This window comes from Parambassis ranga, chromosome 22 (genome assembly GCF_900634625.1).
Source record: "Parambassis ranga chromosome 22, fParRan2.1, whole genome shotgun sequence".
NCBI lineage: Eukaryota > Metazoa > Chordata > Actinopteri > Ambassidae > Parambassis > Parambassis ranga.
The window spans coordinates 169,270-188,868 of record NC_041042.1 but is presented as its reverse complement, the minus strand read 5'-3'; the positions used below and the strand labels follow the sequence as shown (position 1 = coordinate 188,868).

Genomic DNA, 19,599 nt, shown 5'->3' with positions numbered 1-19,599 from the left:
GGTCTGTGGGTCTGTGGGTCTCTGGGTCTGTGGGTCTCTGGGTCTCTGGGTCTGTGGGTCTCTGGGTCTGTGGGTCTGTGGGTCTCTGGGTCTGTGGGTCTGTGGGTCTCTGGGTCTCTGGGTCTGTGGGTCTCTGGGTCTGTGGGTCTGTGGGTCTGTGGGTCTCTGGGTCTCTGGGTCTGTGGGTCTCTGGGTCTGTGGGTCTGTGGGTCTCTGGGTCTGTGGGTCTCTGGGTCTGTGGGTCTGTGGGTCTCTGGGGTCTGTGGGTCTCTGGTCTGGGTCTGTGGGTCTCTGGGTCTGTGAGTCTGTGGGTCTGTGGGTCTCTGGGTCTGTGGGTCTGTGGGTCTCTGGGTCTGTGGGTCTCTGGGTCTGTGGGTCTGTGGGTCTCTGGGTCTGTGGGTCTCTGGGTCTGTGGGTCTGTGGGTCTCTGGGTCTGTGAGTCTGTGGGTCTGTGGGTCTCTGGGTCTGTGGGTCTGTGGGTCTCTGGGTCTGTGGGTCTCTGGGTCTGTGGGTCTGTGGGTCTCTGGGTCTGTGGGTCTCTGGGTCTGTGGGTCTGTGGGTCTCTGGGTCTGTGAGTCTGTGGGTCTGTGGGTCTCTGGGTCTGTGGGTCTGTGGGTCTCTGGGTCTGTGGGTCTCTGGGTCTGTGGGTCTGTGGGTCTCTGGGTCTGTGGGTCTGTGGGTCTGCTCCGCCTGCAGCTGAACCTGCTGCGTGAAGCTACAGAGTGACCGGCTGTGTTTTGAGGCGGCGGAGGAGCTCATGGCTGCTGCTGGTCGAGGACAGGAGCTGACCGCAGAATGATTTCACGTCAGTCTCCAAACGTCACCAGAGAGAGTCAGTAGTTGGTTTAGATTAAAAAAAGTTTGGAAAGCCGCCAAATGTAGTGAGAGAACCGAACAGAACACGCGCCCAGAACCGAAACACGTGTACCAAACGGTTCGGATTTTTTTCCTGAACCGTCCCACCCCTAGTTTATATGTATAAAAATGAATAGTGTGATTGATGAAGCCAAACAAAAACATCCTGTGTACATTTGACTAAATAAATAAATAAAACACAGTCAGTGTTTAGGAGGTTTTCGGGTTTTCATGTTTAAAGGAACGGTGAGAAGGACAGTAGGTGGCGGTAATGCACCTCAAACGTTGGTTGTCACTCGCCGTTAAACAGAAGAAGAAGAAGTTCTCAGGAAGTGATAAGTTGGCTGCATGTCGGCGCCATTTTGGAGACAACCTGAAGCAGGTGTGGAAGTTCAGCTGCTTGGTCTAATGTACTGCTGGTGTAACGGCAGCTGGCCAGTATCACTGCACGTCACCGCCAGCTCTGGTGTAACATCCACCGACAGATTAGAGAAAGGGCCCTGGTTCGACCAAAGGAGAAGAGAGAAGGCCTGGTTCCACAGAAAGGCCTGGAAGCAGAGGCAGCGGCCTGCTGCTGGGGGCACATGGCGCACAGTGAGGAGCTGCAGCAGGTGCTGTTGGCTTGTTTGAGTTTACAGTGAAGATGAAGACACAAGTTGATGAATGTTGTTTTGTCTTTAGAAGCCAGAGCAGGTGCTTCCACACTGTGAATGGCTGCAGATAATCTGGACTTCATTACAGAGTCGCTGAGATAAAAGGGAAGCATTATTGTCTGTGTTCAACAATAAGTGTTAAATTCAAACGCTTCATAAATATCAGTGTGAAGTCAACGCTTCATAAATATCAGTGTGAAGTCAATGCTTCCAAACTAACAAAGTTTGTCTCCATCTAGTGGTGAACAGGAGAAATGCGCCGCTTCCAGAGACACAGCTGAAAGCAGTGATAATCAGAGCACATGGCGCTCAGGAGCAATGCACAGACTGCAGAGGATCCAGGCTGTCTGAGGACGAGCGCTGTCTGCTTCAGTTTACAGTCAAGGATCATGAAGTGTGTTTTTTTTAAAGTTGAATTTAGTTGTAAATTGTGTCATCACGTCTGATTTTCCCTCTTCAGGCCTTGAAGGCCTTCCTTGGTGCTTTCTGGGAGACGTTGCAGTGGATTGAACTCGACAAGGTGAGTGGATGTTTCCTGGCTGCTTCACTGCTGATGGTAGGACACACCAACCTGAAGACTCTGCTGTTTTTCATCTGCTGTCCTGTGAAGAGGTCCCTGACTGCAGCATGGCCTGCCTGGCAGATAAAGCATGTTCTTTGGCGGATGATTAGCGCTCAGACAAAAGTAGCATCTTGCGAGGAGGAACAGTGGCAACGTCAGGCGTGTTGGCCTGGTCCTCAACTGCGACTACTCATGAGGCCTGCAGCAACATCTGCACCATCAGCGTTTAGTTTTCCTCGTGTTGCCCTCATGTCTGCAGTGTTTTAACTCTGCATTGCAGATCATGTGTTATATTTGTTGTTAAACATGGTCCATCTTGTCCTCCTCAGCTGACGACCACATAACAGCACCAGCGCCTCCAGTGCCTCTGCCTGCACCTGGTCATCCACCAGCCAGGCCCCGCCTGTGGTCTGAGGAGACGTCTTCATGTGCTGCTGTGTCAGGTTATCGGTTTTCTTGTTATCTCTGTATGGCATGGTTTTTTTTTCACCTCATATTTTCTTCCCTCACGCAGGCTACCACTAGTGTAGTGATAAAAATTATATTATTCATTGTATAATTAAATAAATTAACATAGTTGTTGCATTAATACATTAAATAAATGTAGTGTTCTTAGTGGAAAGGTGCGACAAAGAAATTAGGTTAACCTAAATGTTAGGATTATGTCAGTAGACAACTAAAATAGGCTTAATAATAAAATAGATGTTTAAATAGAGCGGCTAGTCAGGGTCGCTAACAATAATAACTATAATATATAGATTTATATTTATAATATAAAATTAGTAGTAGAGCGTTAAGGTAGGATTAAGTAAGATTAAATTAGTGTTTAGTGACGACAGGTGTGTAGGAGGTTGTGGTTGTTGTTTAGGAGGTGTGTGGATGCCGGCATCTGGTTAGTGTTGTTGTTGTTGTTGTGGTGGTTCAGTGTTGTGGGTTTGTTTTTGTGTCTTACCATGTGCTGCTGTGGTATTGGTGGTTATGTGGATTGGGTTTGATTGATGGAGATTTTTTTTGTTGACTGTGAATAGGCAACACCCAAAGGGGTGCCTTGACTAGTTTTGAAGCAATGACATAAAAATGTTGACAGTAAAGGACACGACGTGGACAGAAAATAAGAAAAGAAATGAATCAACTTTGCAGTGAATGGAACAGCTCATGACTCCTTTAAATGGAAGAAGCATTGTGAGGATCTCTGAAGAGTTGAAGACAACAAGAAGAAATGATCAATGCTTTCTGCAACTGCATCAGAACCTGGACAAACCTTCTGGATCATACACTCGGCGTGTGCCACGTCAACATGACGACGAGCAGCGTCACAGAAATGTTCCAATCAATCAGCAATTGTTGTGGAAACTGGAAGTCTATTTCTGAGGAGATGGGGAGACAGGTGTTTAATACGTCTGCAGGACGGGTGCTCCTGAACTGTTGTAGGAGCTTTGGGAGGTGTTGGCTTGGAAATAGGACAATGTAGGGCAGAATAAGCAAACGAATGATAGTGTAGGAGAGGTAGGAGTTAAATTAAACCATTAGGCGTTGTGACAGGAAGCATATAAACTAGAACAGTGTAGGAGAGGAAGGAGTTAAATTAAACCATTAGGTGTTGTGATGGGAAGCATATAAAATAGGACAGTGTAGGGCAGAATAATCAAACACAAGTAATAATAGAGGATGATAGGACTGAGAGAATTTAGCTGTAGTTTTGCTAAACACTTGTCTTTATCTAGCCAAAAATCCAATAAAATGTGAAGTAATTAAGTAGGCGTTTAAAGTCTGTGCTTCGTTACCACGTGCTAGCAGCATAGTAAGAAAAGGACGTCAGGAGAACATGGCCTAGACCTTATTTACTAGTAGATCAAATTTATAATGTATATAACTTTAATGGCTAAGTAGGGTAGGAGAGAGTTAGTAGTTATTATAAGTAACATTAGGGATTCAGACGTTATGTTAGCTGGTAGCTAGTGGTTGTAGGAGCTCTTGGTGCTGGGCATTTGGTTTGTTGTGATGGTTGTAGGTGGGTTGTTGACGATGGGCTAGTTGTCGGTCTTGGGGAGTTGTTTGGTGTAAAATGCCCAGAGTAGTTGTTTGGTGTAGTAATAAATAGGACAGGATACCAGGCAAACTAGTCAAAGCAGTAGTGTAGAGGCTGGAATTAATGGCCCAAACCTGGCGTCCTAAAAGTGAAGTTTATATGTTGCGTATATCACCTTTAATGGTGGCAAAACGAGGTTCGTTAAGTAGCATGTGCGTCATTAGTGTTTTAACAGAGCGTAACAAAAAAAGGTGTTTAGGTTAATTTTGAGAATCTTCATCATCAACAATAAGAGTAGTTAATATAAGTGAGATGGATTAAAGTGTCGGTGTCTAAACCAGGCAGCAAATGAAATGGAATATGTTAAAGGAGAGGTGAAGTGTCAGTGTTCCCTTTAACTGTAAAATATGTCAAGTAGTTGTAGCGTACAAAGGTAAATTCTTAGAACAAACTATGCTTCCTAAAAAAAGGTGTAGCTGTAGAGCGCATAAAGAAAGTCTAATTCAAACTTAGGACGAGCTGGTAGCCGAAAGTGTAGGGTCACTTTTCACTTTGATGTAGGCAGCTAGGTAGCACAGCCACTACGGGTGCTTTTTATCATGGGCTTTTTGGAGGTTCCTGTCTGAGCACTGGAGGGCTTTAACAGAACAGTGGGTGGTTGGAGGAAATATGTGTGCGTTCATGGCTGTTTTCATGTTCACAGAACCGCTGATGTTGTCACCTGGAAGGCCGGATTTCTGCGAGGAAGGTAATGTGTCTGCAACTGTTCTCTACACATGCTTCCAGTGAAGACGCTTGCTTACCACTCTGACTTTATTGTTCCACAGACCTGCTGAGTGGACACCTGGATGTCTGCAAGTGAGGTAATATGTCTGCAACTGAATACATCCTGCCAGTGAAGACACTTACCATGCTGCTGTGTTTTTTTTTGCTTTGCAGGAGCAGAGATTCGTCACCTGGAAGGCCGGATTTCCGCGAGTAAGGTAGTGTGTTTGCAAGTCATCATAACACATGCTTTCTGTGAAGAGGCCTGCTTACCACTGTGTTTTATTATGTTTTTAGCTGCACAGGACCACTGATTCGTCACCTGAGAGGTGGAATTCCTGCGAGTACGGTAGTATATTTGCAACTCATGTTAACACATCCTTCCAGTGAAGACGCTTGCTTACCACTCTGATTTTTGTTGTTCGGCAGAACCGCTGAGTGGACACCTGGATGTCTGCAAGTGAGGTAATATGTCTGCAACCTGTTCACACATCCTGCCAGTGAAGACACTCACCATGCTGCTGTGTTTTTTTTTTGGCTTCGCAGGACCACTGATTTGTCGCCTCGAAGGCTGGATTTCTGCGAGTAAGGTGGTGTGTTTGCAAGTTATGTTAACACGTTCTTTCAGTGAACATTATTCCTTACCACTTTTTTCTTCACAGGACCACCGATTCATCACACTGAAGGGTGGATTTCTGCCGGTGAGGTGATGTGTCTGCAACTCATCGTAGTACATCCTACCCGTGAAGATGGGTGCTGCTGTGTGACTTTAGAAGCCTGGATGTGTAGGTATTAAGTCTGCAAGTCATGGTAATGCATCCTACCTGAGTAATATACTTACAATATTTGCTTTGTGACCATTTTATCCCCTGTAGGCCTTGAAGAAATGCTGAAGGAGTCGGTGGCTTCTGCAGTTCAACCAGGTGCGATGAACTCCGCGTCACAGATTGTCAACAATGGCAATTAACCAAAGGAAGGTTACTGTGTTAATATGGTCTGTCCTCTCCTCCACAGATGAAGAGCACCCCGAAGCATCTGCGCATCATCGCCTCTGCCTGTCAGCGTGGTGTACAGTAATTGTTTTAGTGTTCTCTCTCAGACCGCACCAACAGTCTATTGCAGATGTGGAGGTACTGTAAAACTGTAGGTATTTAACTTGTGTGTTTTTCCGTTTTGTTTTTTTTTTTTTTTTGAAATGTCAAAGGACTCGTTTTAGGTTTGGCCGAACACTCAAACAGTGTTTTGCCCTGTCTCCAGAACCCCGATGGACAGGATTGTTATTGACTCTCTGTGTTGGAAATCTCACCAGGAATTTGGCTCTGGATGGATTCGGCGTGCACCAACGTGCCCTGACTGTTTGACTGACTGAGGGTGTGGGTGGTATTGTGTTGTGCAATGTAGGGTCAAGGTTGTGGATATTGTAGCTTAGATCCTAGAATGCCGGCATGTTGTTAGTTGGAGTTGAGCTTGTGGATTAGTTGATTAGTTTTGTGGTGGTTGAGGTGTGGTTTGGGTGACTTGACTGGGACTGAGAGCACACACAACAACCAAAAAAGGAGCAAGGAATGCCAAATGTGTCGCACAACAGGCACCAAGGATTTCTCAATGTAACCATTGTGTGGAAACTGTGACAGCAGGGAGACATTGTGGACAAATGAAATAAACATACTCAAACACGGTGTTGGAACAGAGCAGCACATGACTGCTAAAGTAAAGAGCAAGATGGAAAACGCAGTTGCAACTACAAACGAGCAATGCTATCAGCAAATGCATCCAAACCCGAATCAAAGCTGTGGACAACTGGGAAATAATTTCAAAACAACAATGAAGGTGTCACAGCAATGTTTCAATCAAGTACTTGCACAAGGGAATTGTGGAAATGCAAGTACGGGTTCTGTGACCAACATGATATTCAAATGTGCTGGGGTGCTGGTTTTTTGGAATCTCAGCACTTTCAGAACGGTCCCTTTATACCAATGATGGGGACCAATGATGCTTGAAAAGGACAAAAATCCTTTTCTGGTCCCACCCCTTGCGTTTTGTGGCGTCATTGCATCGCATGGTCACGTCATTCTAGAAACCTGTGCTTTTTCTCTTTGTTTCTGTTGCTTATCTGTCAGGTACCCACTGCCACCCCAACTCCACCTAACACTGGGGTGGTGGGGGGTGGAGCAAAGACCAGAATCTGAGCTGGGGGACAAAAGTTGACCTGCTTGTTTTTTGTCAATAAATGTGTATTCCTAATTTGCTAACCCTAACCATTTAATCCCGTTTGTCATTGTCATGTTAACCTTGTTTAATAATGGTCTTCTTTACCAGAGGGGTGGTCTTGACCTGGATAGTTTTGGCCAGACTTGCGTCACCACAAACCCAAACGTGCTTTTTGTAATGGATCCGTTTCAGTCAATACAGCCGTGTCCAGAATTTGCCTTTGCAGAAATGAGCGAGATGTGATCGACAATTGGGGCATGCCGTTAACAAGGAATGGTAAGTGGAGCTGGCAAGCGAAGTGTATTTTTAAATGCAGTGTATGTTGAGGTGGTGATTCCTGACACTGACAGTTTGTCTCTTGTCTTCCAGATGGTCCGGTGACGTCACTCGCCGGCCTCGCTGTGTTCCAGCCTGTTACCTTTTGTTTATTTTTATCAATGCCATGTTGTGAAATGACTGAATAAAAGTGATTGATGGAAGTTTTTGTGGTTTGCTCATATTTGTGCGTTTGGAACATCAGAATGTGCTTTGATAAAGACAGATTTGATGTTTAAACGATTGCATGTGTTATACTTTAGTGTGTTTTACACAGGGACTGGAGGATCTGGAGTGGGCGGTTGTGTCCTGCCAAACAGTGCCCTGGTTTCCCCTTAATGTCAAAGCCTTGGTATTGTAGTCAATAAATTGTCCCACACAATGTTGTGTGTTTGTTTACAGTTGAGTGATAAGGTGGCTTTAAAAAGTACAAGCAAGATGTGTCATTAAAGGTTGTACACACAGTTTGAGTGTGTGAATCATGCCATGAAGTTACAGTCATTACATACAATCTGTTGATGAAGATTCTCAGTCATCCAGGTCATCATACGTAGAGAAGATTGAAGCAAGGCGTCTGGACTTGTAGAGTTTTCTAGAAGACGTTTCGCTGCTCATCCAAGCAGCTTCATCAGTTCTAACTGTTTGGTGGGGAAACATGCTCACAGTAAGAACAAAGGGCTGTCAACCAGTCCCCCTCCGGCAGTTTCATAGTTGTTAGCCAGTCGTTAGACACACCTGGCCCAGTCAGCCAGAACATCACAGGTAAGTATGGAAACATTTAGTGCTATTGTTTTTAAGTTTTTTAAGTTTTACCCAGACCCACCCACACAGGTCTGTAACCACATATAAACCATGTTTCCCCACCAAACAGTTAGAACTGATGAAGCTGCTTGGATGAGCAGCGAAACGTCTTCTAGAAAACTCTACAAGTCCAGACGCCTTGCTTCAATCTTCTCTACATACAATCTGTATTTGAAAAAATCTATGCCATTGCTCGTCATAACAGTCATGTCACTGGGTGCAGTCAAGCCACGCTGACGTCTCCAAAATGGTAAATGTTTGAAATGCATTGCGTATTCACCAGTTAATTACATGATGTATTGCCTGCCATAGAAAGCCGAACACTTGGTGAATCCTTTGAAAGATGTTATTCCAAAGAGGTACGACGCTGAAGCTGATTTTGTTTTACTGTGTCCGCAGGCCCGCGTGTCGTCGGATGTTGATGCAGAACTGCAGTCTGGACCTGTGAGACGGCTAGAGTTGTCCTGGCTTCCCGTCAGCAGGAGGGGTTCCGGTAAAGGTTGTTGACGCTATTATTGGTTTTATTGAGGTAATGGCATTAGTGGCATCGATGTAATCATGTAGAATGTTATTTGTGTAGCATGTTGTGCATGAAAAGTTGTCTGAAATTGTTTTAAAGAAACCCAGAGCCTCACCCCCAGATAGAAAGTCCCTTTTATATATGAAGAAACCTTCACACTCTCTTGGTCTCTTGGTCGTCGAGCGCTGTAGGCTGAACCGGCATGCTAGCGTTCTCTGCGGTGTAGAAGATGGAGTGTTTTTGGGTGATGTGAAAGGAAAGTTTTCAGAGTTGTATCAGGGAAGGGGGAGAAAGTGGGGCACAGCAGGGACAGAGTTCAGCTTCCTGACAGCCTGGTGGATGAAGCTGTCCCTCAGTCTGCTGGTCCTGGCCCGGAGGCTGCGCAGTCTCTTTCCTGATGGCAGCAGACTAAAGAAGCGGTGTGAAGGGTGGGTGGGGTCTCCTGTGATGCGGAGAGCCTTTCGGGTGAGACGGCTGTCGTAGAGGTCTTGGAGGGAGGGGAGAGGGACGCCGGTGATCCTCTCAGCTGCTCTCACTATGCGATGAAGCGTCTTCCTGCAAGACATATTGTTGTGCTTTACTTTGCCAGATGAATTGGTTCTTCTCAGTGTAAGGGTGTTGTAGGCTAGTTTGTATGTACTCAGTTTGCCACTGTAGCCTTGCAGGAATGCCGTCATGTGGTAGAAGTACGTCAGATAAGCTGGACACTGCACGTGTTGTGCATGAAAGTAGCATTGATAATTGTACAAATGTTGTTTGTTTGGAGTGTGTATGCTTGTCTGTACAGAGGCATGTAGCAATTATAGGCCAATCCTAATCCAAAGTTCCTAAAGTTAACTTAAGTCTGAGTAGTATTGGGGCTTCTTTGGTGTACTGGTGGAACCAGGGAACAGACTGTAGCCAGAAGCAGGGTCAGTTGCCTCAAAACGCTCTCTTAATGCAGCGTTTCCTTGCAGATGAATGAGTTGAAGCTGTAGGTGTCCTGCATGTGTCCACTTGAGCGTCTGAGCCAGCTCTGGTGAAAATTCTTGGACTTGTCCGATGAGGAAAGGATTCTGGATTAGGAGGAGGAGCAGCTGCCAGAGGCAGAAAGTGTTGAACTTTTTTGTGAAGTTTCCAATCAGCTTGTAGTTTTGGGAAGTGTTCACATTCTCCCTGAAGATTTTCTCTGAAAAGGCCCAGCTTCCTTTTGAAAGAGCGAACACCGACTGCAGCTTTAAATGAAGCTCATTAAGATGTGACGTAATGTCCATCAAAAAGGCAACCATTTTGGTCTTGTGCTCATCGTGCAGATAAAGCGAAAGCTGTGTTGCTCTCTGACTCGAGACCAGTGCATTTCAATCATGAGAGACTCAGCGAACTGAATGAGAAAGATTTATTAAGTACAAAGTTCATTGCCGTCCTAGACCCCATTGTGAAGACCACATCCGGAAAGGGGGAAAACGCAAGAGGAGAGGCTGCTGGATCATAAGATCCCCCCAAAACAGAGACGAGAATTGAGGTCAATACTTACATATCTGGGCTCTAGGTAGAAATCATGTAAAATGAAAGACAATTGTTAAAAAGAATGCATAACGTGACAGCAATCTACGGACTTGATGTCTTGAGAGGGGGAAGGAGAAACAGAGCTTAGCGAGTTAGGGATTAAGCTAGGGACAGCATAGGAAGAGGAGGGTTTAGGAAGTCGAGGAAGGCGTAGAAGAGTTTAGCGAGCGTGAGCTCGAGCTGATGAAAACATGGAGAGAGTTTAGCGAGCATGTGCTCAAGCTAAGGAAGCACGGGAAAGCAGGGAAAAGGGAATTTGTTTAAACAAAGCCCAACGGCTGAGATTGTGTTAAAATGAAGCCTAAAACGAAGCCCACGGGCTGAAATTGTGTTGTTTATACAGCCTAATCAGAAATTAAGCATGGTTCAAGATTTGCACCACCACCAGTAAGTGATGAAAACTTACATAACGGAATCACCCCAATAATATGATTAATAAGCATATCAGCTAGGCCAGAAGGGCCTGAAAGTGAACGAGTGGTGAGATATGACGGAGCGTGCTCGTTGGCAGGAATATCTTAGATATATTGCCTAGTATGAATTAAGCCCGCTGGCATGATGGCATTGATTAAGTGACCTGTCTGAAATAAAACTCGCTGTTGTGAAAGCATAGCTAAATGGCCTTGTAAGATCCGAAGCCCACTGGCTATGAATGCATTGATTTAAGGCCTTGTGTGAATGAAGCCCGCCAGTAGAAGGTGCATTAATATGAGGCCTAGGGAATGCCGTGAGAATGAAGTTAGCAGACATGAATTGACGATACAGCGGTAATAGGTGAAACTCACCAGGGACGGAGTTTTCTGAGATACAAGCACATGTTCGGTGTTTTGGAGAATACAGGAAGCGAAGATCATCGACCAAGTGGTTGCAGAGATGCAGGAGATACCTTGAGCTGACAGAATGAAGCCCGCTGGCTGAGAAGCACGGATAATGCTTTGAATGAAACGAAGCCCACTGGCTGAGAAGCACAGATAATGCTTTGAATGAAACGAAGCCCACTGGCTGACAGTACATTAATTATAAAGCTTGAGGGAAAGCTGAGAGGATAGAGAAAAGGAGGGCATGGAGATAACATACATGATTCGAGCATTACACCACCACCAGTAATATGATGAAAACTCACATAATGATGAAATCACAAAATAATATGATTAACAATTCTACCAGCTAGGCCAGGTGGGCCTGAAGATGAATGTGTAGAGAGAAGATGACTGAGCGTGCCATTAGCAGGAATTCATTGGTTAAATGGCCTTGCGTGAAACAAACCCCAATGGCTATGACAGCATTAGTTATATGGCCTGCATGAAAGCACCTACTGCTGCGATAGCATAGCTAAATGGCCTTGCATGAACCGGAGCCACTGAGTTGCTGCTGAAGTAGTTGCACCTATTCTAAAGGAATGACCCTAATGATGATTAGGGGATAATGGGGATCTGAAGAGAGGTTGTATGAAGTGAGCATAGAACCAGTTCCTAGACAGAGGGAGATTCCTGTGATAACCGAGGGACTTGAGGATCTAAATTGGGGCAACCTGTAAATAACCGCTCATGGATTTAAAAGGACAGAAGGATGAATTAGTGCGGGCTATGACTTCTGAACATGCACCACTGCATTTAGGGTGTAACGGCAGCTGTAGTGGTTAGATGGACTACTAGTTCTGAGAAGGTGACTTCTAGAAGGACTGAACGAATGGGAGGCCTACTCTAAGAAAGCCAAAAGCTAAGCGAAGAGAGATTCCAGGAGAGAATCAACAGAAGGAGAAATACACCTGATCTGGGTTGAAACCAATTAGTGGAGAATTGAAAGGGTTATAGGCCACAGAGATTCTAGAGGAGAGGGAGAAGCCTTCGAATGCCTTTAATAGTATAACTGCAGGTTTGAGAAATAACCTGAAATTGAAATGCATGTGAGCCGACAAGGTTCTGATGTGAGGTAGTATGAACCACCAGGAGCACCCTTATCTGAACTAAATGCATTTCCAATGATGAACCCAAATGAAGCAAGCCCGGCTAAGGGATAGATTGCATGCAGCACCGAAGAGACAGAATTGAGAATTTAAAGGCCGGCATCTAGCGAATCACTGGCCTTGGAGGAAAGAACCCCCCAAAACCCACAGATGGGCTCCATCTGGAACATCGCGTCCTTTGTAGTCAGCAGGGGCTGATGGCTGCGTTCAATCACTTAAAATGCAATTCAATGTGTGAGTAATCCAAGTATTCAGAATACATTACTCAGACTGAGAAATGTAACGTGACGTTACGTAATTTGTAATGTATACACGTAACGTGTAGGGCATGTAATCTGTATTCAGTAACTGAATACATTATTATAATTTTTTTTTAAACTAATATTTATTTTAATAATTAATAATATATAACCGTTTGACCTGTCAAACCATATGAATTTAAACGTAGCAAAATACCCATTAACGACGGCATAGCGAACTCGCTTGTCTAATACATGTAAACACGAGCACATGGCTACTTAATATGCAGACTACGTCATCGTCATGATGGATAGTGGATCGACTCGCGTTATAAATTACGCACGTCAGGTAGTAAGCTCCAAGCAGCTGATCCGAAGATGACTAAACAGGGATTTCTGAGGAGGAAATCATCCAGCATGTGAGCATAGAGGGAACTCTAGCTTCTTTAGCAGGATCTGGCATAGGGCTTTGACGCGAGATTGAAGATGCAGGTACTAATGCAAATGAGACGAACGGTGAAATATATATATTTTAAATCCCAAATGCCGAAAAGATTCCATTGCAACAGGCGAATGGAGGAATCTAAATGGGTCAGAGAAGTCGGCTCTCAGGCCCATGAATAGATAAGTTTAAAGCGCTATCCGCTGGCATAAAGAGGGGACAGAGGTTCGGGCGTAATCAGACTAATTGCTGAAATGGGCCGGAGCGAGGAGCGGACAGATGGAATAAAGCCATTCTGCAGGAGTATTGCGTGTGGCTATGCCGATGGGGCTTGTACGAGAAGACGAGAGCGGAGGGGATTTATACACGGTAGCCCTTCTAGTTCTTTCTGCTCAGAGACTATTGAGTTTTCATATCGTGCTGATTAGATTTTTTTTTTTTTTTTTAACCTGTGAAACTGAGAGGAAATAAAACAGACATGAACCAGAGAGTTGACAAACGCGAAATGAGGATTTGAAACCGTACTGCGCACGGACCTGGGGTGTGTATCCTTGTAGGCGCTACAGATGAGGAGAGGTGACAGCCATTCAAAATATGACGGCCTTGTATATCCGTGGCAGATTGAGAAAAGGTTGAATGCTGAATGCCATGGCGGTAGGCTGAAGCACAGAGGGACACGGAGCAGTGAGCGCCACATGAATTGCCGAGATCATTTGGGACCCCGGCGAACATGGCCAAATTCGGAGTCCAGTCCACAGACCAGGCTAGTAGCCGAATAGTGAGAAAGGGCTGCTTACTGGAAGTGATATTGATAGAATATGTTTCCGGCTATTTAAGATGGGGGTCTCCGGTAAAGAGCTAGATAGTCCATTCTTGGCGTCTCTCCGGGAAAACTGAGCACATACATCCTGAAAGACGCTGAAAGACTAGAACTGCCCGATGGATCAGATCGCTGACAGCCGGGGATCTGCAGATGAGGACGGCTGAGAATTTAGCTAGATGCCACAGATTTATGACGCTGAGGAGATTGCGGGATGAGGTTTACTAAAATATTGTCCCTGCCTGCAGAATTAATGTCATATGTTAGCGGATTGCGAAATGAAGGGCCTACCTATAGGAGGGGCAGGCCCAGCAGACGCCAGAGTGAAGCAGTGGAAGATGGTGGAGGAGAACGGAAGATCAGCGGCTGAGATCAAGTGGCTGGATCGGCAGAGACCGCAGGAGCGGGAGATGTGGACTCTACGACTGCCTTCAGGTGGAGGTCGACTGATTGAAGAAACAAAGACTGGCACTGGCAGTGTTTGGTTGAGCGTGTCGAGGGAATAAGTGGAGTAGCGGCAGCGGGAGAGTGAGAAGCGTTCCTCGTTTAGCCCTGGGAGCAGAGGAGGCTGACTTCTCGCTCCTTTTACCGGCCGCGGGAGCCGGAATTTGGATCTGATGTTGGATTAAGTGAGTTCAGGAGGAGGAATAATGCCAGTTGATTGCAGCGTAGAGCAGCGCAGAATCATTGCCGGGTTCGATCAGAAGACAGCTGGAGAAGAGACGAAGACTTTTAAATTTCGTGCTAAGCTGTGATTGGTCAGGAGAGGGATGGAAAGCGACAGCTGATTGGTGAGGGAGGTGCTTTCTATTAAGCACGTTGGTTACGTATTGTAACCCCAGATTCTATGGCTGTGTCCCAATTCAGGGTCTGCATCCTTCGGAGTGCGCATTTTAAGGCCGCTTACGTCACAAAGCTGCGCGAAGGCTGTCCCAATTCGCCAAAAGTCGAAGGGTCCTTCAAATGCGTCCTCCAAATGCGTCCTCCTTTTGCCTGAATTTGGAGGACGCATCGCTACCATCCTTCGTGGCCTTAAATATCCCACAATGCTTTGCGGACCTACTTTTTGTCCAATAGTACGATGACGGACCAAGCGAGCGGCAGCGGCAGGAGTGCCGAATTCACATTTAAATGTAAGTACAGAGCAGTAGTTCGAGAGTTTTAAAATGCTAGTAGTGATAGTGGCATTAAAAAAATGAGTTTTATATTTACAAACATGACGTCCTGTTGATACGAGGCGCTGTGAAGTAAACGCTTTGATTGAATGTTTCTGGACTGTGTACTGTAGTATAGTATAAAGTATAGTTCACGTGAGGAGCAATATTATCGTTATTATATCAAACGGTCATTCTGCCTGTTGTCATTTTGTTGAAGGAGGAGCAGAGAGAAACAGAAGAAACCTGACAATTGATAACGGAGGAGATGAGACTGGAGAGGGAGGGAGAGAGAGAGAGAGAGAGAGAGAGAGGGAGAGGGGGAGAGAGAGAGAGAGAGAGAGAGAGAGGGGGGGGGGGGGGGGGGGAGGGAGAGAGAGAGAGAGAGAGAGAGAGAGAGAGGGAGAGAGGGGGAGAGCAGAGAAAGAACGGACAGACCTCAGCTCATTGAGAGGATGGTGGACAGCAGTGATTTTATGTTCTGTTATTTAAATGTTACTTATTAAATTAAAGGATGATATTAAATCGTTCTTGTCTCTGTGTTCTTAAACTCTTCTAACCTTGTTACATTATGTGTTTCATCACCTATTTATAATTTAAGTAAACTTTTGAACAACTTCTCAGTGACCACAGTAAATCATTTATTGTGTGTGTGTTGTGTTATGTACAATATTTACAAAGACACAGTTTGAACATTTCTAACTATTTACCAGTGGGCATTATGAAAATGTACAGTTTATTATTTATAAAAATCAGCAGAAAATACTATTCACAAAGAACATATATATAAATGTTTGGCTGAGCAGGAGTCCTTGGTGCTGCTGGACTGGACGATGCCACGATGAAGACCTTGGAGTCCTCTGGCTGTGAGTGGGACATCATCTGGGGGAGGGGGGTGTCTGTCTCCTCTGAACCACATCGTCCATCAGGGTTTGCAGAGCTGACGATCGGCGGCTGCCATGTTACTAAAGATGTTTTTAAAAAGGGCAAAAATAAAAATAATAACTTCAACAGAGCGGCTTCCAACGCAGCTTAAAATATGAAAAGCTATAAAATATGTATCCTCACCCTCCAAAGGTGATGATGGTCAGTACACCTCCTCCAGGACAGACAGCTGGTCCTGCAGGGAGCCCCACTCTCCTCCACCCAGCAGTAATTCTCTGGTGTAGTGACAGACCTGATGCTTAATGACACATTAAAGCAGTGGTTTCAGGGTTATTTGCAGGGTTCTTACACATTTAGCTATTTATTTAAAGTATTAAAATTACAAACAGACCCTGTATCAAGTCTTACAATTGAATCAAATATAAATTACATTTAATCATATTTGTCTATCTACTGGTTATATATCTAGCGTTTGCTCAGTAACCGGTATATTAATTATGATCAATAATATGGTTAAACAGCAGCTTACCGTCACCTCCCCACTGCGCTCTCCCAGCCTGAAGAAAATGAGCCGTCACCGGTTTTGCTGCCGCTGGAGCCGCCTCTCCTCTTCCTCCAACAACAAATAAATATATTAAAATATTCCAAATGTCTAAATCCACACTGTTGTCCCGTTTGTTGTCTAGTCCGTGTTGTGTCGCTGTCGCTGCTTTTGTTTTTCCCGGGGCAAAATTTATGACGTCGCGCCACAATCAGGAAGTGCTTTGAAGGCCAGACCGTCCCATTTACCAACGGTGGAGGATCCTCCGGAGGATCCTCAGGAGGACGCGGCCTCCTGAGACCGCGTAGGCTGCGTCCTCCGAAGGATGCAGACCCTGAATTGGGACACAGCCTATGAGTATAGGCGCAGCCCTTTAAGGCTATCGCTAGTGGGTTTCATCCCTTCGCGCGCATGCGCAGCACCGAAAGATTTAATCACCGCCCACCTATTACGTGGGCCTCACCTCGGTCTCACCTCGAGTATAAATTGGACTGAGACCGGACAATCGGCTCCCAAATAAAAAACGGCTTTTTCTTCAGCCAAAAATAGGAACCAGTGAGGCCCACAGCTTAAAGGGCTGCGCCTATACTCATAGAATCTGGGGTTACAATACGTAACCAACGTTCTATTTCGTATAGGCTTCGCCCTTTAAGGCTATCGCTAGTGGGTTAAAGGCGAAGCAGGATGTAGTCCATGCCTCACTGGGTCCGTACGGTACCACAAGCATAACCACACACCTGCCAGATCACTACACTGAAACAATAACACAGCAGTGTAGTCACACAATCACCATGTGCCAAAAAAACAGAGGGAGGAAGCACAGGGAGAGAGACGTGCCCCACCCGCCAACAGGCCGGGAGGAGGAACACAGCACAGCTCATTCTGACAAAAAACCCAGAACAGCGCGGGTCATGGATAACCCAGAAACATCCCGCAGATAAAAACGCACAAATGAACAGGGGGAGGACCAGGATGCTGCAGAGCAGATATCAGCCACTGTCATCCCTCTGTGCAAAGCCGCAGAGGATGAGATCCCCCTGGTGGAGTGTGCCCTGATCCTGTCTGGAGGGACAGCATCAGATGACAGATATGCCTGTGAGATCGCCTCACACAGCCAGTGTGACAGGCGCTGAGCAGACAAAGGAAGACCCAAAGACTGAACTCTGTAATGCACAAACAGACGCTGCGTGCGGCGCACAGCGGCTGTGCGCGCCACATAACAGGACAACGCGCGCACCGGACAGAGAAGATGAGATGTCCTCTCCTCATCAGAGCTGTGAGGAGGAGGGAAAAAACCATCCAACGTTATCACCCTGGATCTGAAAGAGCTAGTGATGCTCTTAGGTATAAAAGTCGGATTAGGACGCAATACAGCTGAACTGCCACCCCCCTGAATCCTGAGGCAGGTGGGGGCCACAGAGAGGGCAGATAAATCACTGACTCTCTTTGCAGATGTTAAAGCCAACAACAAAGCAGCTTTAAGAGACACAAACTTCAGTGAAACTGTATCCAGGGGCTCAAAGGGCGCCCTGGTTAGTGCGCGTAAAACTAACGCCAAATCCCACTGGGGAGCAAAGGAGCGGGACACAGGCCTGTGTCTCCGCACTCCCTTCAAAAAACGCTTTGTTAAAGGATGGCTAAAAACTGTTCTGTCACCAAAACCCTCATGACAGGCAGACACCGCAGCCGCGTAGGCTTTAATTGTACTAAAAGCCAAGCCTCTGTCCAGCAACCGCTGGAGAAAAGACAACACAAGAGGCAGGGGGCAACTGGTGGGATCCACACTCCTGTCAATGCACCACTGCTGGAAAGCAGACCATTTTGCAGAGTAAGAGGCTCTGGTAGACTCAGCTCTAGCACCCTGGATAGTCCCCACAACCTCGCGGGAGAGACCCAGTCTCTCTAGGCGCTCCCGTTCAGCGGCCAGACCCACAGCCGCTGGCCTATTATGGGATAGCTCCTGATCGCTCCTCCTGCCTGTGAGAGCGCGTCCCCGCGCCAGGGTAGTTCCCACGGACTGCCTGATAACATCTGCTGTAGGCAGGGAAACCACGACGCATTCGTGCGCACTGGCGCCACTAAAATGGCCGACAGCTGCTCCACTCTCACTCTGTCCAGAAACTGAGGGATAAGTGTGACTGGAGGAAACGCATATAGAAGCATCCTGGGCCACGGTCGATGCGCAAAAGCATCCACTCCCAGTGGAGGATTGTCCCGTGCGCTCAGAGAAAACCACAGAGCGCACAGCGCATTCTCGCGTCTGGAAAACAGATCCACTTGCGCTCTTCCGAACCTGCTCCAGATCTGCCCGGCCAGATCGGGATGGAGACTCCAATCCCCGGAACGAGGACCTCCCCTCGACATCACATCCGCTCCTTTGTTCAGTACACCTGGGACGTACACCGCTCTGATAGAGAGAAGGTGTGTGTGCGCCCAGCGCAGCAGCCGTCTGGCTATGTTTAACAACTGGGCGGAGCGCACTCCTCCCTGTCGATTTATGTATGCCGCTGCTGCTCTGTTGTCTGTGTGAATCAGAACATGCTGATTCTGCAGTACATGGGCGAAATGCTGGATCACTTTCCACACGGTGAGAAGCTCCAGCGCGTTTATGTGGAGTGACGGGCGCGCCGGCCACCGTCCTCCCACCACCTGAGACAGACACGTTCCTCCCCATCCTGACAGAGATGCGTCTGTGAACACTGAGATGTGTGACACTGCCCTTCCCAGAGGCACACCTTCCGACAGGACCTGTCGATTCCTCCAATAAGAAAGATCGGGACTTACGGAGGGAGGCACCGACACCATGCGTCTCCGTTGATGTACGGGATCGATGCGCAAACGGATGAACCATCTCTGCAGTCGTCTCATATGAAGCAGTCCCAGAGGAACTACGGCATGACCCGCTGACATCATGCCCAACAGCTGCATGATGGAGAGCGCTGTCACAACGCTGCCAGGTGACACACGATGGAGAAGCGCCGTCAGCGCCTCCACTCTCTGCTGTGAGAGCCGCGCTCTCATCACGGCTGTGTTCAGCTCCACCCCCAGATAAATCACCGTCTGAGCAGGGACTGGGGAACTCTTTTCCCAGTTTATCATAAACCCCAGGTTCGACAGGTGGCTCACTAGCCGCTCTGTGTGTGACGCAGCTTCCTCTCTGGACCGAGCCAGCAGCAGCAGGTCGTCCAGGTAAAACAGCACTCTCATCCCTGACATATGTAGCGGCCGCAGCGCCGCCTCCACACACTTTGAAAAAGTCCGGGGAGCCAGAGAATAGCCGAACGGAAGGCGATTGT

General features: G+C 46.7%; 1 long non-coding RNA gene across 2 annotated transcripts; it reads left to right on the top strand.

The window, feature by feature from the left end:
• Nucleotides 1-1,372: 1,372 nt before the first annotated feature.
• LOC114427490 (uncharacterized) lies at nt 1,373-6,000 on the top strand. Of its 2 annotated transcripts, none has more exons than XR_003669464.1 (12): nt 1,373-1,466; nt 1,537-1,902; nt 1,969-2,028; nt 2,400-4,847; nt 4,927-4,962; nt 5,039-5,082; nt 5,162-5,208; nt 5,294-5,329; nt 5,411-5,449; nt 5,527-5,649; nt 5,740-5,787; nt 5,879-6,000. It is a non-coding gene; the product is annotated as an uncharacterized LOC114427490 (long non-coding RNA). The 2 variants fall into 2 exon arrangements; XR_003669465.1 differs by having other exon boundaries at nt 5,411-5,454.
• Nucleotides 6,001-19,599: the final 13,599 nt, after the last annotated feature.